This window comes from Haemaphysalis longicornis, unplaced genomic scaffold (genome assembly GCF_048455015.1).
Source record: "Haemaphysalis longicornis isolate Haplotype H1 unplaced genomic scaffold, Haemaphysalis longicornis Haplotype H1 scaffold_7, whole genome shotgun sequence".
In the NCBI taxonomy this organism is placed as follows: domain Eukaryota; kingdom Metazoa; phylum Arthropoda; class Arachnida; order Ixodida; family Ixodidae; genus Haemaphysalis; species Haemaphysalis longicornis.
In genome coordinates, this window is record NW_027526422.1 from 5,898,079 (window position 1) to 5,920,982 (window position 22,904).

A 22,904-nucleotide genomic window follows, 5' to 3' on the forward strand; every position below is an offset into this window, starting at 1 on the left:
AGCCGCAAGCGTGAATTTGAGACACATGCTCCGATGCGTGCGTGCGATGCGTCGTCGGCGCCACTCCGCCCCCTGTTTTTGCTCCATGGTTGCCTTCGTGTTTAGGCGCACTCAGGCAGGTTTAGATATGTGCAAGAGAAATCCGAGCAGGAAAAGAAAACATTTATCAACTTGAAGTAAAAATTAAACGTGCTACTACGTTATACACTGCATTTTATATGTTCAGTAAGGCGGTGTGGGTACGTTTAGCACCGACGATTCGGCTCGTCCAGGCTGTTGGCACCGCTGGTAACATGTGTCTACCAGTTGTCTTTATTGTCGCTGTTCATGCATGACACGTGCCGCGTTATCTCTATCTTCTCTGCTACCGTTCGCTGGAGCTTTTCGTCACCACCAACTACGCGCAGCCATGAGCCATCTAACCCACCAAGACAAACCACTTCTGGGGTGCTATTCCAGAAGGTCCGAGGTTGAGCAGAACTCGGAAGACACGAGCAAGACAGGGTGAGGCTTGGAAGAGTTCGGGCGATGCAGTTTTCCCTAGTTGACAAAGCAGTAATAGTGCAGTACAGCTAGTCAACATCATCGAGGAAGAATCATTATGGGAAGAATCATTAAGAAGAGAAAGATGGAGCAAGGGCCAAATCTTGACTGGTTTGATAGGAACGTGGCAGTTAGGTCAACCGCTAATGACAGGTGATATTGTGTAGGTTACCGCAATGAAATCTGGCTGCTTGTACCCTCTGTCACTCCCGTTCCATGGCATCGCTTAGAAGGCATATGGGAGGTTCTGCGACCGGTAGCAACAGGTACAGCACTGGGGCCTAACGTCGTAACTACACCGAATTTGTTGCAGCACTTCCTGCCTCACCAGCATCTCATCACAAATGTGCACGTAGCACAAGAAAACAACAAAAAAAAATCCGCTGTAGTGCAGAATTGCATCAAAATTCTGCGCCAGGCACTTGCAATACATGCAAACAACGTAAGAACCCTAGAGAAACCAAACTTAACTGTGTACCTGTGATTAGCTTCAAGGGGACGTCCCCTCTCAATTTCAAACATTCAACAGAGATTGATTGATTGAATAAACTTTTATTAAGCCAGCAGAACTAACGCTGACGTCGAGACGCTAGCGCTCGTCGATCGGGCCTAGATCATCCTCGAGGGGACGGCTGGGCCGTCCCTTTACGGTCCCCCATCGGGGTCCTCCGGGGCCTGCCTAGCCATTGCCTCTCGGACCTGCTGGGCGGTCCAGAGTTTGTCTTCTTGGTTGTACGATGCCAGCGCCGCTTCTATAGCCGCGGCGGTAGGAGTCCTGAGTTAGCTTCGTCCGGGTGTGTCTTGCAGTCCCACAGCATGTGCGTTAGCATGGCCGTCTCCCTTCGGCAGACCTTGCACTTGCTGTCTGGGTAGGCATCGGGATACATCCTGTGCATCATTTGCGGCGTCGGAACGGTCCTCGTTTGCAGTTGTCGGAATGTAACCGCCTGGGCTCTGTCCAGCTTTTCGCTGGGTGGAGGGAGATTCCTTCGAGGTACGCCTTCGTGATCTCGTTGTGTACGACTAGTCTGTCTTTGGCGCTGTACCAGAGTCGCGAGGCCTCGTCGTCGCCGTCGGCGCGGAGGGATAGCGCGCGCGCCGCGGCGTAGGCCGACTCGTTCCGATTGATCTTGCTCTCCAACGCTTTGCCCTCATGCGCCGGAAACCAGATGATGCGTTTTTTGGCTCGATCGAGTGTGGGCTCGCTCCAGGATGCGAGCAGCCGTCGGTATAATTTCGCCCTTGGCGAAATTTCGCACTGCTTGACGCGAGTCGCTGAGGACCGCGGTGCATCCCTCGTCGATTATCGCCAAGGCAATGGCCACCCCCTCGGCTTCTTCAGCCTTCACATTTTACGCTCGCCGCCGATCTCGTGTTACCCGCGCCGTCGACCGCGACCGCCACGTACAAAAAAAAAATGAAATGCTCGCCGCAAATTGGTTTTAATCTCACCTAACTGTGGTTTGAAAATGTTTCCTATCAAGAGCACCATATGCGTGCGTCAGAAGTTAAGGATGTTCTGCTACAATATTCCGCACGCATTTGGTCTCTCTAAAAGAAATATGGTAAACAAACAACACCCATGGAATGCAAAAGCAATACGTGCCACTGCTTTTCCTTAGTATCTTGCGCGTGCTTGAATCCTGTACTCACATAAAGTATCAAGCGATCTATTTCTAGAAATACGCATATTTCAATGAGCAGCACTACTTACCGCTGAGCACGATGGCTCTCCGAGAACTGCCCATCGGTCGCATATGATAGAGCGAACAAAAGCTGCAGGGGTAGAGGTTTTCCCGGTGGAGCAATATCAGAATGCCTGCCGGAGTTACGAAAAGAAAAAGTAAACACGGGATACAAGTCAGCTTCAATAATGAACTTCCCGAAACACAATTAAAGCATTCAACCAAGAACAACTCGACGTGTGGCTCCGCGAATCTAACATGTTGGCTAACATGTTTATCAAATCTATTACTGCAAAAATAACAAACTACTCAGTTACTACCACATGTAGATTAGACAATAGCTATGCGGGCAGTTTGGCAATGCTAAGCTTGGGGTATGCCAGTAGAGAGCAGAGACTGCAAAGTGATTCCAAAGCAGATCAGCGCAAGCCGCGCTGGTCGCACTGCAGGCGAAGGCGTGCGAACAATTTTCATTTTTTGGTGGCACGTGGTGTGCGAACCAAGAATAAAAATTGTTCCCACGTGACGTGCGAATAGGGACACCCGTAAACTCGCAGCGCGTCGCCGTCGCCCGCCAGAGTGTCGTTGCAAATAGTGTTTGAACCTCTTGCGCAAAAATAACGTGGTTCGGATTAGCCACGCACGGGAAAGTAGCGAGCGTGTTGTTGCAAAGCGCGTTTGAACCTCCCGCGTATATGTCACTAGGTTCGAATTAGCGGCGAGCGGAACAGCGCCTGGGGAGAGAGTCCGCGGAAGGGCGCTCCTTGGCGGCGACGCATGGAGAAAGTGGGGCTCTTCGATTTACAGTCTCGGACTCACCGCGGACTCCCCGAGAAGCAGTTCCGCATTCGATTTTCCCATGTATCCCTATGGCTTCGGGGAATCCTCGGACTACCCGCGGTCTATCCGCGGTGAGTCCGAGACTATAAATCGAAGAGCCCCAGTGTCAGGGGGAAGGCAGTGAGAGCGATGACGCCACAGCCGCGCGTGCCGCCCGCAGCCTCAACCTCCGCCAGACGCTCCTTTCCGTTTTCTTTCTGCCTTCGCTGCTTCGTTCGCTCATTCGGTTACGGGGACATAGACAGACGCCGCCACCGCGAAACCCCGGTACCGGCCACCAAAGGGCTGCGCCCTAAAATTCCTTGTAGGGACTTGTGGCGGCAGCCCCTTCTTCCTTCGCTAAAGCGGGTCGGCGAAGAGCGCGCCCCGCGCTGCTGCCCTCAAAATACTGATTTATTGCTGATGGTATCCCCTTTGTAACGGGGTATTTACGTGTGATTTTGCCAAAGAAACTAATATATCTGTCGTATACTCTACGTTTAATTCTAGCGCTGCTCTTAGGGCAGGCTCCTCAAAATACTTTTTCTGTTACAGGTGGTAGCTGTCCTAGGCAATATTCCCCTCTTTGCTTTTCGTCCACCAGCATTCTAATATTTTAGTCGTGAGGCTAAATTTTTACTTAGGCCATTGAAATTAACGCTGAGGCGCCGTGCGTGGGACTTGTGAACGGAATTTCAAGAGCTTACTTCCTCCAACTCTGCATGCACGGAATGACGTTAATGTCTTTCCATTCAGCAGAATTTGATTGCTTTGCACTTCTGCATTCCACGCAAGTGTGAATGCATAACCACTTGTTTTCGAGAGTACCGCTGCAGGAAGTGACGCCTTTTCGCGCACTCCGTTCGAACTTCCCTGCACTGAACTATTCTATCGAAGGAGAGCGACGGCGATGTCGGGCACGCATTGAAGTCGGCTCGCCGCTAACGGGGAGCACCAGCTGCATCCTGCGACGGCTTCTCTGACTAAATCATCGGCGCTGGTCCGCGCTTTTGTATGAGCTCACGAGAAGCGTGGCGCGACCCGGTTTCGGGAACTCGTTCGAGCTTACGCATTCAGGATGGCGCGCAGCGTTTTGTGCTTGTGGATGGCGCACGATGTCGTTTTTTTCTCAGGCTCCAAGACGACGCTCGGCGCCTGGATATGGCTGCTTTGAACATAGCGTGGGCTTCTTAGGGGTAAATGAGTGCGAGCTAGGACTGCCGACTGCGAATGAAATATGCGCGGGCGCGAGGGGGCATTCAGACTCGCAAGCCCTGGTGATTAACGCAGGGACCAACGCGCGTATTTACTTACGGCATGGGAGCTGTTGCGCGCACGTGCAAACTGCGAGTGAAACACTTTACTAGCTGTGATCGTGCACTTGCCGGTTCTGTGTGCTGACGACACCCATCGACAGCTTTCCTTTCGTCATTCTTTTAGGGCGAAAGCATTAAATCTCTGTTTCAAGCAGACGCGCTGTGACGTGTAGAAGAAAGGTTGCCGCATAAAAGTTGAATTTGCGCGAGCCAGGGATCGCGCGCCATAAATGGGAAGCAGCAGTGCGGGAGGGGGCGCGGAGGCGAGCTCTGAGAAAGGGCGACGCAGTGCATGCCGGGAAATGGCGATGGCTGGCGAACTTGGAGAGAGAGAGAGAGAGAGAGAGAGAGAGAGAGAGAGAGAGAGAGAGAGAGAGAGAGAGAGAGAGAGAGAGAGAGAGAGAGAGAAAATATAACAAACTCGGGCGAGAGATTGCCGAAGCCTTCGCGGTCGACGGTGCGGGGGATTCATGCGTCAGCGTTCCGTCCGTGGCTCTATCAGACTGTGAAAAACATTTCTGAGCAGAACAATATGATAGCCCTGATCCTTCCGCCATTACACTCCTGCTTGGGCTTCATGCCTGCAGTATCTTGTAAATAAATAAAAAAAGAGGTAGCACCACTTCCTGACAGAGCACTATTTTGTCCCAGTATAAACTAGGTACTTTACTTAGTGCTTTACTAACTGGCCATGCATAACCTAGCAAAAAACTACGCGTGACAATGTGGATTGGCTGAGCGCGCAGCACGACATAGACAGATTCAACACGCGCATATCACACTTACACAAATAAATTGAGCTAGAAAATCAACGAGATGTACGGTAAGAGCGAGTATAACTTGGTTACCTTAGAAGTACATGTGCTCCTTCTTGCTTTTATACCCAGCAGCGGAAAGTCCTCTGATACAGCAGGTAGGCTCGTTTCAAAAATCAAATATTTCAGCGATAATTTTAGAATTACGCATTTTATAAAATGTGATTATATACAAGCCAGCATGTGGATTTGTAAAAACTTTTAATGGTGACTTGGAGTGGGAAAGGTGCTGTCGTTATTATATTAAATAATTCATAGAATTTTGTTACTATCCGTGAAATGTTAGTCTCAAACAAGCAGCAGTCACTAAGTGCACGGTCTAGACTAGTAACGATAGCATTTAGGTTCCATACTTAGTGGAAGAGCCTACGTAACGTTCTGGGGGTTAGTAAAGTTCGTAACGAGTTAGTAAATACAGACGTTACTACCCCTTAACGAGCTTTTTTGTTAAGAGTCACTAGAGGATTGTTTATTATATGTGTGTGTTCTTTTCGTAAATATTCAGTTGCTGTGCTGTTTTTTCTTGTCTTCCGTTTGGTGTGGAAGTTCGAGCTTCTTTCCGCCAGAAAATGTACCAAATAGGGCATATTAAAACTATCGTTCAGGAAGACAGCTCATGACTTCTTATACGCTTGCGTTGTTCAAGGGCCTGTGGCTTATTGGGGCATTGCCAGGCCGTGTGTTGTAGAGTGGCTTGCTGCAATGTTGCATTACCTACATCCGTCCGCGTACCGCTTCTGGTCAAGAGGTCCAACGAGTCAAGAGGTCCAACGAGTCAAAACGTCCGGTTTGTGTCAAGAGGAACAACGCCTCAAAGGTCCAATGAGCTTTATTTTTAATGCGTAGAATTTCTCGCCGGGTACCCCCCATCCCCCCCCCCCCCCCCCCCCAGCCCTTACCGTGTAACGCCTTGCATTCGCACATAAACGCACAGTTGCGGAAGTAAAACATTTAAGCGTTATAGTAGCGTAAATGGAAAAAAATTAGTCGAACAGAGTTTTTAAAAACGATGATGAAATTTTTGCGAAAATGATCTGACGAAATCAAAAATATGCATCTTACACACCACATCTAAAAAACGAAGGCTTTACAAAAGAAAGCCCGCAAAGAAAGTTCCAAATACAAATAAAAAATAGGGAACGTAAACAAGCAGTGTAACGACCTGCATTTCTACAAAAATGCAGATTTGGCAGAAGTAACCTTTGTAATCGTCATAATAGCGTAAATATAGATAATTAACCTAACAGAATGAAAAATAAAAATAAACATTTGCAAAATTGAACTCAAGAAATAAAAAATATGCATATCGTAAACGTCCTCCACAAAACGAAGTCTAACCTGAAATAGCTTGGTAAAGAACGCTAGAATTAAGCGAATAAAAAAAAACAGCGATAAGGGAGCAACCATGCGGCACGCCTTGCATATGGGAAAAAATACATATTTGGCGAGGTAAAGGCTATTAATCGGTATATTGCTATAAATTTACATCATTCGCGAAAAGAATGGCACCTCCAGGGATCGAACCTTGGCCCGAAGAGAAGCGGAGCGAGAGCCCATCGTCTTATCGACTACCCCCACACGTGGAGAAGGGGGAGACAGACGCTGGTTTTGATTCAGAGGCTGCGGAGGGGAAGGGCGCTTTTTGGAGGCCACACATGAAACAAGAGTGAGGGGGAGCCAGTGGGAGAGACGACGCGGTAACCCTGCGTGCCGCCCTCCTCCCCAGTCTTCGAAAGACACTCTTCTCCGTTTTCTTTCTGCCGACGCACAGCCGGGCTAGAGCGGCGGCGTACGCGCTCTAGCCCGGCCGTGGCCGACACTGCTGCGTTCGGGAAGCCGCCCCCGAAGCCTGGGCCCGAAGAGAAGCCCGCCGTTTTAGCGACTACAGTTACACATGCACGTGGAGACGGGGAGACAGTTGCTGGTTTTTGATTCAGCGGCTGAGGAGGGGGAAGTGCTTTTTGGCGCGAATCCCAGGTAACGGCTGGCAGAATCTCTGGTTTCACTCTTTGTAAAGCCACGAGTGTGAATTCAGGTGAGGTCACATGGGCAATTGTTGTGGGTGTCGTTTACAGCTTTTTTTTCCAACCACCTTCACAGCATGGATTGGAGCCCCAATTTTTTTACACCCTTTTTGGCCAAAAAGGGTGTAAAAATTTTGTCCCATGGCACGCACCTTTAAATTGTGTTTAGCTAAAAAAGAATGTTCTTGTGAACACTCTAACATAAGGCTGAAAGGTTGCTTAACACCCTACAATAAGGGTGTGGGCTGCGCAGCTACGCGCGATAACGTGGATCGGCTGAGCGCCTAGCATGACGTACAGGCATATTCAACACGTACAACTCGCACTTGGACCACAAATGAACTGAGCAAGAAAACCAACAGGATGCATGGTGGAGCGAGTACACACTCAGAAATACATCTGTTCTTGCTTTTATAGCCAGTAGAGGAAAGCCCTCTGATAGAGTCGGTGGGCTCGTCGGAAAAATAAGATATTTTAGCTCTAATTTCGGAATTCTGCTATTCAATGTGAGCATATTCACGTCAGCATGCAGATTCGCAAAATATTTTTAATCGTGAGGTGGTGATGATGTTCAATATGTCATTGAATTTTATTAAATACCAAACACATATTCCACACCAATTCAACACCCACCAGGAGGGGTGTTCATTATTCCAGCATCCATTTTGCCAAGTGAGTGCAAAGCTACAAATTAGGGTGTCGGAAACTACGAAAAAGGGGGCGAAAGGCATCCAACCAAGAAAAAGGGTGTAAAAGACCTCCAACTTTTGAGGTATTTTCTACCCGTTTACACGGATGGACTTGAACATTTTCTATAAGCAGGGGGTTGTTTTGTACCTCAGGATGTTTAAAACAATATGAATTGGCATAATTCATTGCCAGCGGAGCTGTTTAGGCTTGATCTTGCTTCGGTGGCGTTAGCAAAAAAATACCAATAAAAAAATTGCGCCGCCTGTAAAGGGTGCACCACCGCAGACAGGGTATTATAACAGTGAAACCGGATTTCGCGACTTCTCGAGTGTGAGAGCAAGGGGCGCATGCGTATGCGCACATCTTACTGTACCATTTTAAAGGTGATAGTCTTTTTGAGCTACCAAAACGCAAGAAAAGGGCGCAGCTTGAACTAGTGGTTCAAGGCTGGAGAAACAGCGGAGGTGGTGCTCGACCTAGCTTGTTACCCCATTGGACCCGCTGTCAGTGTGGGGACACACTGGAACAGCATTGTAAAATCCTTCTAAACTTGGCCTCACCCCTCAGCACGTAGCCTAGCCTAGCATAACAAGACCTAACAAAACTGAGCAACACCGGAAGAAGCCAGGTCGACCCTCAGCTCCTCGGTTTTTTTTTTTTTTTTTTGCAACTGAGCACCTATTTCACACCATTTCAACACCCTGCCGAAAACTTGGGGTGTTGCAGGCAGTCAACACTCATTTTGCCACACAAAAAGGTGTAAAGTTACAAGTTGCGGTGTTGGAACCTAAGAAAAAGGGTGTATATAATGTCTTCCCATCAGTCTTATTCCATTTATATCACACCTTTTTTACACAATCAGGGTGTAAAAAGTTTACATTTAACTGTCTAATTGACCTGGCGAAGAGCTTTCTCTTTTATTTTATTCTCTTTCTTCCTCTTTCTTCTGCCCTGTAATCTATCGGGCCTTTTCTTTCCCCTTTTCCCCCTTCCTCCGCCGAGTAGCATGTCGGTGTCGAAATTCCGGCAAACATCTCGGTCTTCTTCTCTAATAAAGAGCCTTCTCTCTCACTAAAAAGGCAGTCACGCTCCGCCACCTGCAGAAGTTGGTAGAGACTTATTCAAGGCTGTTTATTTATGTCTTTTTTCTGGCATGACTTATTTAGGTTTTCTGTACTTATTTCTTAAAATATGTTTCGGGGGGCTGTAGGTCAGCAAGCAAGCGCGCACGTACACGCGTCCGCACACTGTTGAAATTTGATGTAAGGTTTGAATCGGCGTCACAAATAGTTAACCACTAGCCTCTGCGGCTAGTGAGAACCGATGATGTGTACACAAAAGTCTGTGACGGAGAGAGCGTGCTGCCCAGAGTTGTTAATAAGATTAAGGCGCTGCCTGCCACTCGGCTGTCCTTGCGTCCATGAACTCCACTCCGGGCCAAAGACATTGCAAACTGCACGGACGACATTTCAGGGGGACATAAACTCCGCAAACAAGGATCGATTGGTTCCTTCGACGGCGGCTGCCATAGCATCACGATGGTGCAGGGCATGGAAAGCGTCTGCCATTCTCCTCTTCCCGCTATGAGCCGGCGATTCACGTCCCTCCGAGAGATCACAATCCGCCCGTTTTTATTTTCCGTTGCACACCGAAAGCGAAGAAACAAGAGCACACGCGAAAAAAAAAAAAAAGCTTCTAGAGTGCACGCCGCTGGACAAACAAAGTATCTGCCATCTGTCCGATTGTCTTTTGTTCTCTTCGGGATCTTCAGGCATCAGCAGTCGTCGATTGCACGGCAAACGCTGAGGCAAGCCAGATGAGCAACGCTCTATAGCACTCTCTTGTTGCTCCCCCTGTGCTGCTTCTGTTCTTTTTCCTGGTTTCGGGTCACCAGGTGGCACGCCGAGCTAGAGAGCACACACTGCTTGCAGAGACCGATAGAGATGTTGTGAAAGACCGCAGATTTGGAACCAACTATAAAACCACGAATAAATAGCAATTAGAAGGGAAAACAACAAAGTTAGCGAAACACCCGCTGACTCATTAGTATTCAGGGACAAAACCAAGAGATATAGCTGCTAGCGTCGGCTTGTGTTCTTTCCTTACACCCCTGTCCTGGTTTGCAAATAATCAGGTCTTATCAGGCACGATATCAACTCGCCAAACTTGTTGCTTTGGCTTAGTTGCTAACTATTTATTTTACTTAGTTATATTTACTGTAATTACACCGCTTTAATAATTATTATAGTACGCAGTTTCTCCCGTCTATCTTTTGGCGCCCTCGCTTTTCTTTTAAACTGTATTTAGCTACCACTACAAAATAATTTGCCCCATAAAAAACAGCGTGAAAAAGAATTATATGTGTATATACACAAGACCTTTCCAATTACGAGTACCGGTGGCACGACTCGTGCATGTCAACAGTGTTCAGTGCAAAGCAAAGGTTGGGCATATTTGAGGCAGAACATAAGTGTGTAAATGAACGTCACAGCATTATTTTAACAGACATAGACCATTTTCTTTTCTAGAGCTGGGCGCCACCATTTGATTTTTCTGACCAGACGCTAGCGCCGTCTATGAAGCGAACGCCGCGCGGGGCTGTTAAAGGAGCCATGAAGACAAAATACAAGTTTGTGTCATTCGAAAGTTCTCGTGTTTTATAGTGCCTCCAGTGCTTGTCCGAATGCAAATAATGCTTTATTCACTAAAAAATGATTAATTTAATTTAAACATTTAATTTTCCCGCTAAATCGTGCGTTTTCGCGTTTTGCAATGACATCACGGGAACCGACCGCTCTGCAGCCGATTGGGACGTGGCCTCCGCGATTGGGACGACTCGTTTACCGTTAGTGAACCTAGATGACGCCACCATACCGTGGCAACCTGTTTTCTGCTTTTGGTTTGTTTTTGAACGTATTTAAACCTGGCTTGTTTTTGTTCAGGGAGAAGATGGGAAACATAGTGCTCCCTCGACAATATGGTCACATAAGACACCGTTGCTTGCGTCAATCGGCCAGTGTCGTCTAAGACAACCCCAAAGCCCCGCAGTCCTGTACAGCTAAACCAAGCATAGTGCGCGCAGTACCAACAGCAGTAAGCATCGGTACTTCTATGTTTACGTGTGCTTTCGTAACTTCCACTGTTTGTCCCACCATTCTTACGGCTTTAAAAAGAATGTGCCCTAAATTTCAGCGCAAATAGCTCGTTCGACAAGCTTATAGGCTGTGCCTAATTTGCGTTTCTCTTACCGGCCTCCGCCAATCGCAGAGCTGTCTGGTATTACATCATAGGTTCTGCTGCGGGAAACCAGCTGGTGGGTCGCATGGCCATTCCCTTTTTTCCTAATTATGTTGCTTATTTGAGCGAAGTTTGCGTTAAAAGTGGTGTCAATATGATTCTAACAAGGCAATCTTTTGAATGAACCAAACTTGTGTTTTCTCTTCATGGCTCCTTTAAGTGATATTCGTTCTTTCCATGCGTCTATTTGGTCCCCGTGCATTACTGAGTGAACCGTAGTGGTTTGGCGTTAAGTTTGCGGTCGCAGTGCTTGTATGTCTGTGTTCTGTTTTGTTTTTACCACGTGCGGACAGATTTTAGGTCCTAATTCACTGCCAGAGCGGAAGATGCCGACCCTGGCTGTTGCGAGCAGCAGTAGCACTGGTGCTGGTAGTGCCGGTTGTGCTCCGCAGTTCCGCGATGCAAACGCTACCGGTATGGCACCGACTGACATAAAAATCGATATCGGACAGTAAATACGTATTTTCAGTGCCAGCATGCCTGTTATGTTCGCCGATCAGTCATGTTTATGGAAGCGCGGACGTTGAATGCGGAGCGCGCACAGGGTGTGGGTCACGCTGACCCGCGCTCGCAATGAGGTGATTGCCACGCTGTTGACATTGCAATACAATATCTTTCTAAACTAGGCTTATGACGGTTACTGACAAAACTAAATTACCCGGGCGGAAAAATAACACGACCGCACGGCCAGTCGCACTACTATTCGAAGGTTTTGATCATGATTGGCCTAACTCTGCGCAGCGCATGTGCCCTGTCGCTCGGAGCCCATCTTTGTGGACTCACTGCTTGCACCATGAATGCTTCACGCGATCGGCAGTGGCTGTTTCGTAATTGCAGTACTTTAGATTCTGTGTCAACGCAAAATGATGAGAAACTTTTCCTTTGACCGCATTGTGAACAGGTTGAGCTATTTTCTTAATGGACTGCTCGTATATCTCGAGCTGCGTTTCCACATTGTGCTGCCTGCTTATCCTGCTATCGACCAGCAGTGTACGATGGTGAAAGTTATCATTTCATATCGTTTGGCAGTGTAATGCATTCGCCTGGAAAGAAGTAAACAAAACGCCGTGATTTTAAAGGTTAGATTGTATTGAAAGGGCATTGTTTAATGCCAATCGGCTGTAGTGACCGAACAATATGTTATCTTAAATTCATTACAAGGAACCAGCAGTTATTGTAATGGTGTATTGTATAGGCGCACGTTAAAGATCCCCAGGGGGTCAAAATTATTCCGGAGCCCTCCACTACGGCGCGCCTCATCACCTGTAAAGCGTCGGCGCATTAAACCCCACAATCAATCAATCAATCAATCAATCAATCAATCAATCAATCAATCAATCAATCAATCAATCAATCAATCAATCAATCAATCAATCAATCAATCAATCAATCAATCAATCAATCAATGTTTTATTGTAAAGGATAAAGTTCTAACATTTCAGGGGGCTCCGTTTCGTCACCCCTCTTGCAGCTTTGCGTGTGATAAATGGATTTTGCTCTGTCTGCTTGCCGCCCAAGAAGTGCACCGAACAAACTCTAGAGTTGGTCGTTGGTACAAAGTCGTTGCGGTATATCAACGGCATCCCCTGGTATCTCAACTAGGTGTCCGTTGGAAATCGATGGAGCAAAAACATGTCGCAACCGCACTGCATTTTCTCCAGGCAGTGTCGTGCAGATGTCTGCGGTCGGCGCCTTTTTCTCCCTATCTCCGGTTGTTCCCTAACACACCACTGTACATTGCTGACCAAGCGACGTTTGCGCCTTGAACGGCATCGCAGCATAGGCTACAACAGTTGGAAGTTCCTCAAAAAGTAAGCACATGGTGAGAAACACTCTTGTACTGCGCAGCGGAGCACACCGCGCCGAGCGATATGTTAACAGGGCTCCCAACGTTCACAGGCAACGCTGGTCCGCCGGAAGCGGAGGGCGCGAGGGCCGCCGAGAGAACTGGTTTTCGAGTGTTTCCCTCCTTTCCCGGTTGCTTATGGAAAATGGTGTATATTCATTTGCAACTTGCATACCATGCTTGACAACATTTGCGGTATATCCCACACCATTGAGGCCGATAGCATCACGTTCAGGTCAACGCGCGGGTGGCTCACTGGCTCGCCAGGCGAACAAGAGCAGGTGCGTTCTGCCACAAAGACTGGACACAATCGCTGACTTTCTCAAAGGAGGTAAGTTCTCGCCTTTTCCCCGAAAAGACGGTTTTTGAAATTATGGCCAATGTCCGCCTTCAAAACCGAATGGGGAGGTCTAGGCCAACTTTTGTTTTGAGGGACCAGGTGCTTGCCAAAGACAGCGTCAGCATTCTCGGTCTTCCCATTAACGGCGTTGGCGAATGCGTGCACGCATGTCACGGCGCATCCACGCTTCCAACAGCACAGCCCCTAAAATTAAGTGCGTCCCGTCCAAATCACGGGAAAGTGACGAGCGCTGTCTGCTACACTTGTGCAAATATTGTTGGAGTCAAAAACAATGTCTAGTCAACTACTCGGATCGAAACAGACCGATCAAAACAGTCAACAAGTGCTACCTAACTTAAAGCAATGTCAAAAGCTTGAAGTCCTGCACAGGGAAGATCTGCACATCGTTACAGGACTACTAAAATTAACACCCTACCCTCTAAAAAATTGGCTCCAATCCACGCTGCGAAGATGGTTAAATGACACCCGCAACAACTGCCCTTGCGACGTCACTTGAATTCACACACGTGGCTCTATAAAGAGTGGAACTAGACTTTCTATTAGCCGTTACCAGGAAATCGCGGGGGCGGCGTCCCGAATGCAGCAGCAGCGTCGGCCACGGCCGGGCTAGAGCGGCGGAGGCCGCCGCTGTAGCCCGGCCGTGACTCGGGAGAAAGAAAACGGAGAGGAGCGTCTTTCGAAGGTGAGACAGCAGAGCCTAGCCATCTTGATGTGCTAGCTCAGGGCTACACCACTGGCCGACACAAGCGCAGACACTGAAACAATTCGGCATGTGAGCTTAGTGGTTCACATTTATACTGAATTGAACTAGTTAGTTTAGTAAGTTTGAGAATTGCGAGAAAGGTGAGAATTTTTATAATCGCTATTTATCAGAAACAGTTGCTACTTTCGCCTTTTGTAATACCCTTAAAACACAACCGAATTGGTATTAATCAATTTGGAAAATTCACCAATTTAGAATTTTTGAGTCCCATTCGTCGCAAGCAGTGCGCAAAAGGTAGCGTTCCTGTAGCGGCCAGATCTATGTATGGGGTTAGTACATGTTTTCCCGCCCTGCAAACCAATCCTTAACGTATACTTGCCGTACGACCACTTAATTCCTTCGGGTCCGGCTAACCCAGGAGGTGCTGTCGAACAAATTAATCAAGCCGTGCGAATGCAACGCGCAATGGACGCGAAGCTGCACCAAAACAGGCCCAAAACAACCACCACTAAAGCAGACGACAAAGCCGTACCACCGACGCCGCCGCAGGCGGGCAGGCACTTTCGCGTGGGTAACGCTGGGTAAATTCGCCGCGCCATCTCTAGTGTGCTCCGTGAGTGAAACTCTCCGCCCCCCCCTCCCTCTTCCCCGCCGCCGCATTCGCCGCGTTGGGAGTTTGTTGTCCCGCGCGCCACGAAGGAACCGTTGGCTGGTAGAACTAGAAAGCTTTGCTATAAAATCCCGGGCCATCTCCACTGACGTGAAACCTGGGGAGGGGCGAAGCATGCAGTGTATAAGTGTATTCTTGGCGCCTTCGCGTTTGAGCCAGCGGAAATGAAATCGTTGGGAGTAGAGGTATACAGCTTTGCTGTAAAAGTCTCGCGTCTTTGAAGTACGAAGAGTTCTATCGTGAGGCGTAAACGAGTGTCCCGGTTTTTTTTATACGCGTTACGTTCTAGCGCGAGGCGTAAACGAGTGTCGCGGTGTTTCAGAACCATGACTGAATGATACATGGTTACGACGACGACGGCATGGTTAGACGCCGGCAGCCCGAGACCCTAAGGGGCTTCGTCCCTGTGCGCAGGGACAACACTCAAGCCGTGGCTGGCATTTTGCATTGCGCAATGTCCCTGCGCAGATACCGTTTTAAACTCAGATTGAAGGCTCAGCCATGACATTCATCAAATTCGCACAATAGACCACTTCGATTGGTCATTTTGGAGTATCGTGGTGAAGACATCAGCACAATGCTTCGAGTACAGGTTGTTCTAAACGCACAAGCACAAGCCAGGAGACTTCACGGCAGGGCCGAAGACAGATCGGTTGGACAGCTTCAGCGCCTGGACAGCACCGATGCAAGCAAGAGGCTCCTCCTCGGAGTTGCTTCGAGCTTCCCGGAAGGCATCCCTATCAACTACCGTTTCCACTCTAAGAGGAAGTCCTCGTCAACTAGGGTAAGTTATTGCCAAATAAGGTCGGTCACAGGCTTCCAAAACGTAGGAAATTGACTGTTAAGATATACCTCTTGAAACAAAGCAATGGAGGTGGACACCAAAGCGAAAGATAATCTGCATGTACACATGAAAACCGTAGTAGCAGATCACCGCTTTTCGCTCTGCTAGTTCAGCCTACAAGAACAAAGCGCAAAAGGACTTTTGCACTGCATAAAAATTTCCTGCCTAGAAGCCCCGCTAAGGGCAATCAGCAGCTTGCCTCGACTGAACATGCAAGAGTACCTCCAAGCATTCTAGGGCCTTCTAGACACAAACATAATTCACACCAAAAATGGGCGCTATACAAACCCAAGGCTAACACAAAACTGCAAGCCGCCTTGTCAGTAAAATCAGAAGCCCATAGCCGAAGGCAGCCAGATTGGACTCCATTACCAGATTCCGTGGGGCCCTGCGCTTGAGGGCACCCCAAGCAGCGAGGAGGACCACAGAATCGCCCAGAAGCAAATGTGTCTTCGCCCCCAGCAAGGCTGCGGGCAATTAATTGATACATACACTGAAGCCGACATTAGCGCAAATCACGGTGCCGCAGCGAAGCGCAAAGCATTCCTACGAAACGACCACCCATACTCGTTTGTCCGCAGATTCATCCGTTGGGTGAGTGCGAGGCTACGCGGCAAAAGAACAGGTACGGACTTTACGCTTAGTACAGCGCATTCTTTTAAAGGGGGCAGGCTGGTCTTAGAGCTATTTTTTATTTACTAACCAATAATAATGAAACTGCACAGCATTATGGAGATTTTTTGTGCTGATTTCAAATATGCAATTAGATTTTTTGGAAGTTGTATGTTTTTTAGATAATGATTAATTGCCATTATTTCTGGTCACAATTACAAAATAATCATTCCATACAGAATGGCGATTACCCCATGGCTAGGCAGACAAATGACTAAAGAACACAACGTTGGAAGAAGTTTTTTGACTTAGCTATTTTTGGTCATTTCACAGACACTGAACTTCACTCCTCCCGCGCTCTGCCAGAAATGGCTCATAGGTGGTGTCAATTGAAGAAAATAACAATTTTCTAATGCCTCTATTTGGAAAACTTGCTTCCAACATTGTGTTCTCCACACATTTAGGTATCAGAAGAAAAAAAATTACAGTTGCACCTGCTCTGGGTGCCAAGATATCCGAGGGCAAAATGCTAGGTTGGCGTTGAAAGAAAAGTGACATTTCACCATCGAATTCTGTGTGAACTGAGCTGTAGAGTGCACTTTAAAATGCTATTGACAATAAAGTATGGTGCCTTTTGATGAGTAATTTTGCAGACTGATAGAAAAATGGCCGTGAATGGCGGAAATGCCATTTTTCAGAAAATTATTTTGTTTACTGTTTTTCGGCCCCAAAGACCCATCTGGGCTCTTAAGAGAAGCTTATTACTCCAGGTACAAACCCCTGAAGCGGCTGGTAGCGTCCTTATGATTTTCAATCTCAGCCAAGGTCAAGCGAGGGGCTCGTGAGGTTTTGCGTAGCCGGGGTCATAAGCGTTGTGGGCACGGCTTTGTCGCAACACCAAGAGCAAAACGAGAAGAGATTTTTTGTTGAGTAACGCACATATCTTCCTCTGTGAATTCATTTCTCCTTTTTCATGTCGCCAGAGCCGTTCGCGCATTTTTGCTTAGAGGCCGTGAGGAACTGTCGGCCCAACCACATCAAGTGAGCGCGCACGAAAGTTCCGTTACGCTACAGCACATTCCGCGTCACTCCAGCATACAAAATATTGGGTCCGTTTTGGAGCCGAATTAAGCAATTCTGGGAAACGAACCCTGAATTACTTGGCGCGTTCAGCAGTACCGAAGCAAGCATTTGAGTAAACGGCGGAACCCCGCTACCGTATATTCCGGACTTCGGCGAACGCTATTAACGAGTGAGGGCTTATTGATTGTGTCCGATTATCCCTTTGGTTGTGTCCGTTCACCATCTCTAAAGAAAATGAACCCTCTGTATTGCATATACAAACAAACTGAACGACCAGATTATACCTTTATATCAGGCGAAGTGAAAAAAAAAACAAAAAGGCCGCGTATTATCTCACTTCGCTGCAAATGGCGTCGAAAGACGACAAGTCTTGTTCGGCCGCCCCTGCCTCTCCTCTCTCCTACACCAACCTGCCACGCATTTTACCTCTTGTCTCGGTCATCTCATGATAAACGCAATCAAGGTTTGCGGAATGCAATTCGATTTTCTTGCGTACCCACTGCTGGCGGGCCATCTGTTACTGAATTGGGCTCGGCGGTCGGGAGACGAGCTGGAGACTTGAAAGCGAGCCCTTTCTGTTTTTTTCTAGGTCAAAATTATTGTTTCCAACGCGTATTTCTGTATTTGATATCGCAAAAACCAAACAGCCACGTATTTTCAATTAAACGAACACTGTCTAGCACCAGTTATGTATTGATGTTTTTCCTGAAAATTTCCTGATCTTTTCTTTTTGCTGAGCAGTGTTGGTAAGTAGGAGGTATGCTACCAGAATGGGCTCGAGCACCGTAGGTCAGACGTGGTTGGAGGTCAATGGGAGAGGCCTTCATCCTGCAGTGGACCTTAGTCTGCTGCTGCTGCTGCTGGTGATGATGATGATGCTACCAGATTTAATAGTTTGGAAATGTTTTTAAACGTCTACAGTCAAACCTCGATCTTACTAACAAATTCGGATTCCCCCCCACGTGCCTGTATAGGGCTCAATGATTTTACAGACTCGAACTAATAAAATAGATACAGCGCCATCCCCGATTAAACGAAGTACTTCTAGAAACAGACACATTTAAGAAGGAGAAATTCGTAAGGTGTTCCGTCAGAACGGCATGGAGTTTATTGCGCCTCGTCAGAAGAAAAAAAAAAGAACAAGGTGTCTGGTTTAGATTTTACGGAGCTCTACGATATATTGAACCCCGCAGTCCCGGTTTTCAATACTGCCCAGAAACTGCTGAAGCTCTTGCGCGTTCTCCAGCCCAGGTGATGGACGCCATTCACTTGATGAGGCGCTTTGCTCACAACGAAACCTAGGAGGCGTTGAACGCGCTTGTGTGCTACAAAAATCACAGGCTTTTTTGCCGGAAAATAAATACGGCCCCCCAGAATCCCTAGCTTTTTATTGTTGTTATTTTCACGGCGGAATTACAGTGCATTGCTAAATATGAGCGCCCGAGCGTCGCAATTACGATGTCACAGTAGCTGCTGGGATGCGCATCCCTTTAGACAACGGCTTTATGGAATTCACTGCTTGTAAAATGGCAGTAGCGATTTTACGATGTTCTCGATTTAATGAAATAGTTCGCGGTTCCCGGTTACTTCATTAGATCAGATTTTAACTGTAGTTCAAAAGTTCTTTTTAGCTTTGGCAGGGCAGCTGAACCGAGGGACGGACGGACGGACGGACGGACGGACAGACAGACAGACAGACAGATCAAAATTTTCTGGTTTAAATAGCCCAGGCAAGACTATTGTCTTTAAAAAAAGAAAACGCGGGGAGTATAACCACCGTAAAACGGGTAAACCGCCCTACGCGTAGGGAAGGGAAAGCGTGTACAAAAGAAAAGTACAGAGAAATCACACGAAATATATACAGTAAAGCCCGGTTATATCGAACAGCGGGAGGATTGTAAAATAGTTCGATATAGCAAAAATTCGATATAGAAAGTGAAGCAAAAAAATTCCCCGCATTTCCCCGAGGGGAAGAATGTGAAAGTGCGAATGCACGAGTTGAATTTGCGCGGTTCGGTAATGTTCGCGAAAGAGAGATCACACACACACACACAACTACAAAGAAAGAAAGATGCATTTATTCACAGACACCTATTTGTGTTGTCGTTGTACTTGATTGCTAGAGCGGATCTCAGCTTTGAAATTTCGTGTCAGTACTCCTTTAAGCGGGTGCATTAGCCCTTCTCACGCCTGATTCTTGGCCAATCCCCCACGTGGGTATGTGCCATGTCAGCGGCCAGGCAGCGCGCGCCCATCTCCCCCCGTTGCCAAGGAAGACGAGGAGATTCCTGGCCAATCAGCGGCCAGGCAGCGCGCGCCCATCTCCCCCCGTTGCCAAGGAAGACGAGGAGCGCGCGCACCCGCAGCTGTTGCTATGCAGACGGCGGCGGACGCTTCAGGCTCGCTTAAGAAGTGCATTCGCACTTAAAAAAGTTACATGAGAGCAATCTTGCCGACGGTGTCACGAGCTAACGTTGAGCTCTTACCACCCTGCAGTACACTATTGATACGACTCTTTCTCGGAACGAAAACATTAATTTTTTGGGGCGGAAGAACTGCGTGAGTGTAGCCTGCTTCTTGGAGCACAACGCCTTTCTGGTGACTGCTTGCTCCACGGTTTCTAAACAGTCGACAAGCACAAGACCGCTGTCCTCAATGGCACTGCAGTATTGCCCTAGAGCCACGGCAGCGACGGCTTTGCTCGTGCTCGGAAGTGGTACGGAGTCCTCGGTGTCTTCGACAGAGCGGAGACAAGCATGGATACAAGCGAATAACGGCGAACCCAGCGAACCGAGCAAGTGCGGGCAGCGAGTGGCGTGGACTTGAAGTTCGGTGACACCGCAGCCCGCAGCGCCCAATGCGGTGCTTTTGGCTCCAACGGCATGCATGCGTGGAGCTGGTCCATTCTGCCACGGCCGGTTTGGACGAGCGCGAGCTCGCGCGGGAGTCGCAAGCGACACCCGCGCAAGCGCTGCGCGCCGATGTATTGCGGGAAAGCCTGCCGCACGCATAAGGAGTGCGAAAAATCCCGCGCGGGAGAGTTCGATATATCATTGTGAGCAAAATTGCGTTCGATATAAAAATTTTAATATGCATGTAATTTTTACCAGAATTATACAAGGGTTCGATATAGGCAATAATTCGATATATCCGTGTTCGATATAAGCGGGCTTTACTGTATAAACAGTAAGAAAGAGGTAGGAATAACTATAATGATTCTCAAGGCGCTTCACATTACGAGAGAAAACGTTTCACTGCGCAGTCTGTATTGACGGGTGGGATGCCTTGTTCCGCTGATTCGAGGGCGATTATGTCCACAAGGGAAACCCATATAAAAAAATGGCCGCCATCCCGCCCTGCGAAAGTGGGTGTCCAGCGAAGCTTCTGTAATCCATTGCACACGCTGATGTGGGAGGGTGTGAAATGTTCCTCGTCATCTCAACGGGCTAGTCACCAGCGCTCGGTTTCTCTGGGGGCAGAGCCTTGACGCATTCGCTCGCCCTCGAATGACGTCAACCCCTTTTTGGAGAACAGCTGCAAAACTAGTCTTTACCATGAACACATAAGGGGGTGCCATCGTTCACAGGAGCCTTATCATCTATCGGGCGATTTCGATGCTTGTTTTGTGGTTTTTTTTTAACGAATACTGAACTCTACGCTGTATGCCTGATTGCAAACAAAGGTGGCTTCTCTGGTCGTGCCTAGCCTGACGCATGCGCTTGGCGTCTTGGGCGAGAACTGGCTCCTGCCTGGGTTTTTTGTTTACGACACGAAATTTTCTGACCGACGAGAGGCTAACAGCTTCGCTGTAAAATTTTCATGCCGCAAAATTCCGCACAGAGAGCTATGTTCCTCAAAAAGGGAAAAAAAAAAAAAAAAAGAACGCGAGAAATAGGGGCTTCTGGTGGCGATGAGAAGTAGAAGAGCGCACCCCCAGAAGAAAAGTGCGCCCACGCGGGTGCTAGGTAACAGATGAGGAAAAATGCCTGGAGCCGGAAGCAAGTTCATAAAGGATTGAGGACGCCCTTTGCGGTGCGGTGCGGAGCTTCGCGCCGGAAAACTGTAACCAATAGAGCTCAGCTTTGGGCGGAGTGAGCACGTGACGCTGCTCTGAGTGGGAAAAGTTTCTATTTCGGTGCTTGAAATGGCATAGACTGCTGTCGAGCGATGGCTTTGACTTTTCCAGGAAACGAATTCTGCGGACTACGAGTCGGTAGAATACCTGATAAAAAACATATTATTTGTCCACTGTGGTGTTATCATTGCTTGCTATTAAAAATAAAAAAAGAAAACCTTTCAAACAGCTGAACTAAAGAAAAAAAATCCCGGGCCATCTCCACTATGAAACCTGGGGAGGGGTGAACTATTCCGTGTACAAGTGCATTCTTGGCGCCTTGGCGTTTTTGCCAACGGAGATAAAACCATTGAGGGGTAGAGGGGTACAGCTTTGTTGTAAAAATCTTGCGTCTTTCAAGCACGAAGCATTCTAGCTCGAGGCGTTAGAAAACGAGTGTCCCGGTGTGTTCTTTTAATACGCGTTTTTTCCCACGGATATAAAACGTTCTAGCGCGAGGCGTTGGAAAACGAGTGTCCCGGTGTGTTCTTTTAGTGCGCGTAACGTTCTAGCGCGGGGCTACCATGACTACATGAAACCAGGACGACGGCAGGAGACGCCGACAGCCCAAGCCCCTATGGGGTTTCGCCCCTCAAAAACAGTTTAGTTTCATTGAGGAGGCCTGTAAAGCTTTGTGTACTGGTCGCGAGACCGGTTTCAATCTGCTTAATTTTACTCACAGAGGTAACAGAGCTTCGATATTAGATAATGATCATGGACCCGACTGCGAAGTTTCTGAGAAAGCTATACAGCTTTCCTTTGTAGCCGTTAGGCTGCATTGAGGTGGATGTCAAATTTTCCTTTGCATTAGATAATAATAATCAAATTCCAACCATGTAGGTACTTCAGAGTAAGAGAATATTATGCACGTCATATCGTAGACGTCGTCCTCCATGTTTGAGATTCATTTTCATGGACAGGGACTGGCAGTTATCAATTTACTGTTATCAACTCTCTTCGCTGACCACCAATATTTTGGGGAGTTGGCGCCATAGTAACACGGCCGGCCATTTACAGCACCGGTTTCGTTTACTGCGTGATACGATGCCGCTGTCCCAGATCGCCGTTATTTTACTGATTCGCTTATATTACTGATTAACAACGACCATGACAACAACACTGACAAGAACAACGACAACAACAAATCTACTAGTCATGACTCAGCGGTGGATGTGTAAAGAGCTCAGCACTTTGTTTGAGGGTACAATACAGATGGAGCTCACACATACGCGGCCCAGCCTGTTTGTCAGCTTAGCTTCAGTTGTGGCGACACCGTCGGCACATTTCTTGACAACAACTTTTTTGCGAAAAGGGGGCGAACAATCGCATGTGGCGCACTGGAGAGCTAGAAAGCCGTCGCGCACAATCCGTTCAAGAACGTTTGTTGCGTTGTTAGCAAGTTTCCTTAACCTATCATTTAAGCATCTTGCGGTATGTCCGAGTTTTTGTAAATAACGTCTTGTGCGCATTCAGCGTACGTTC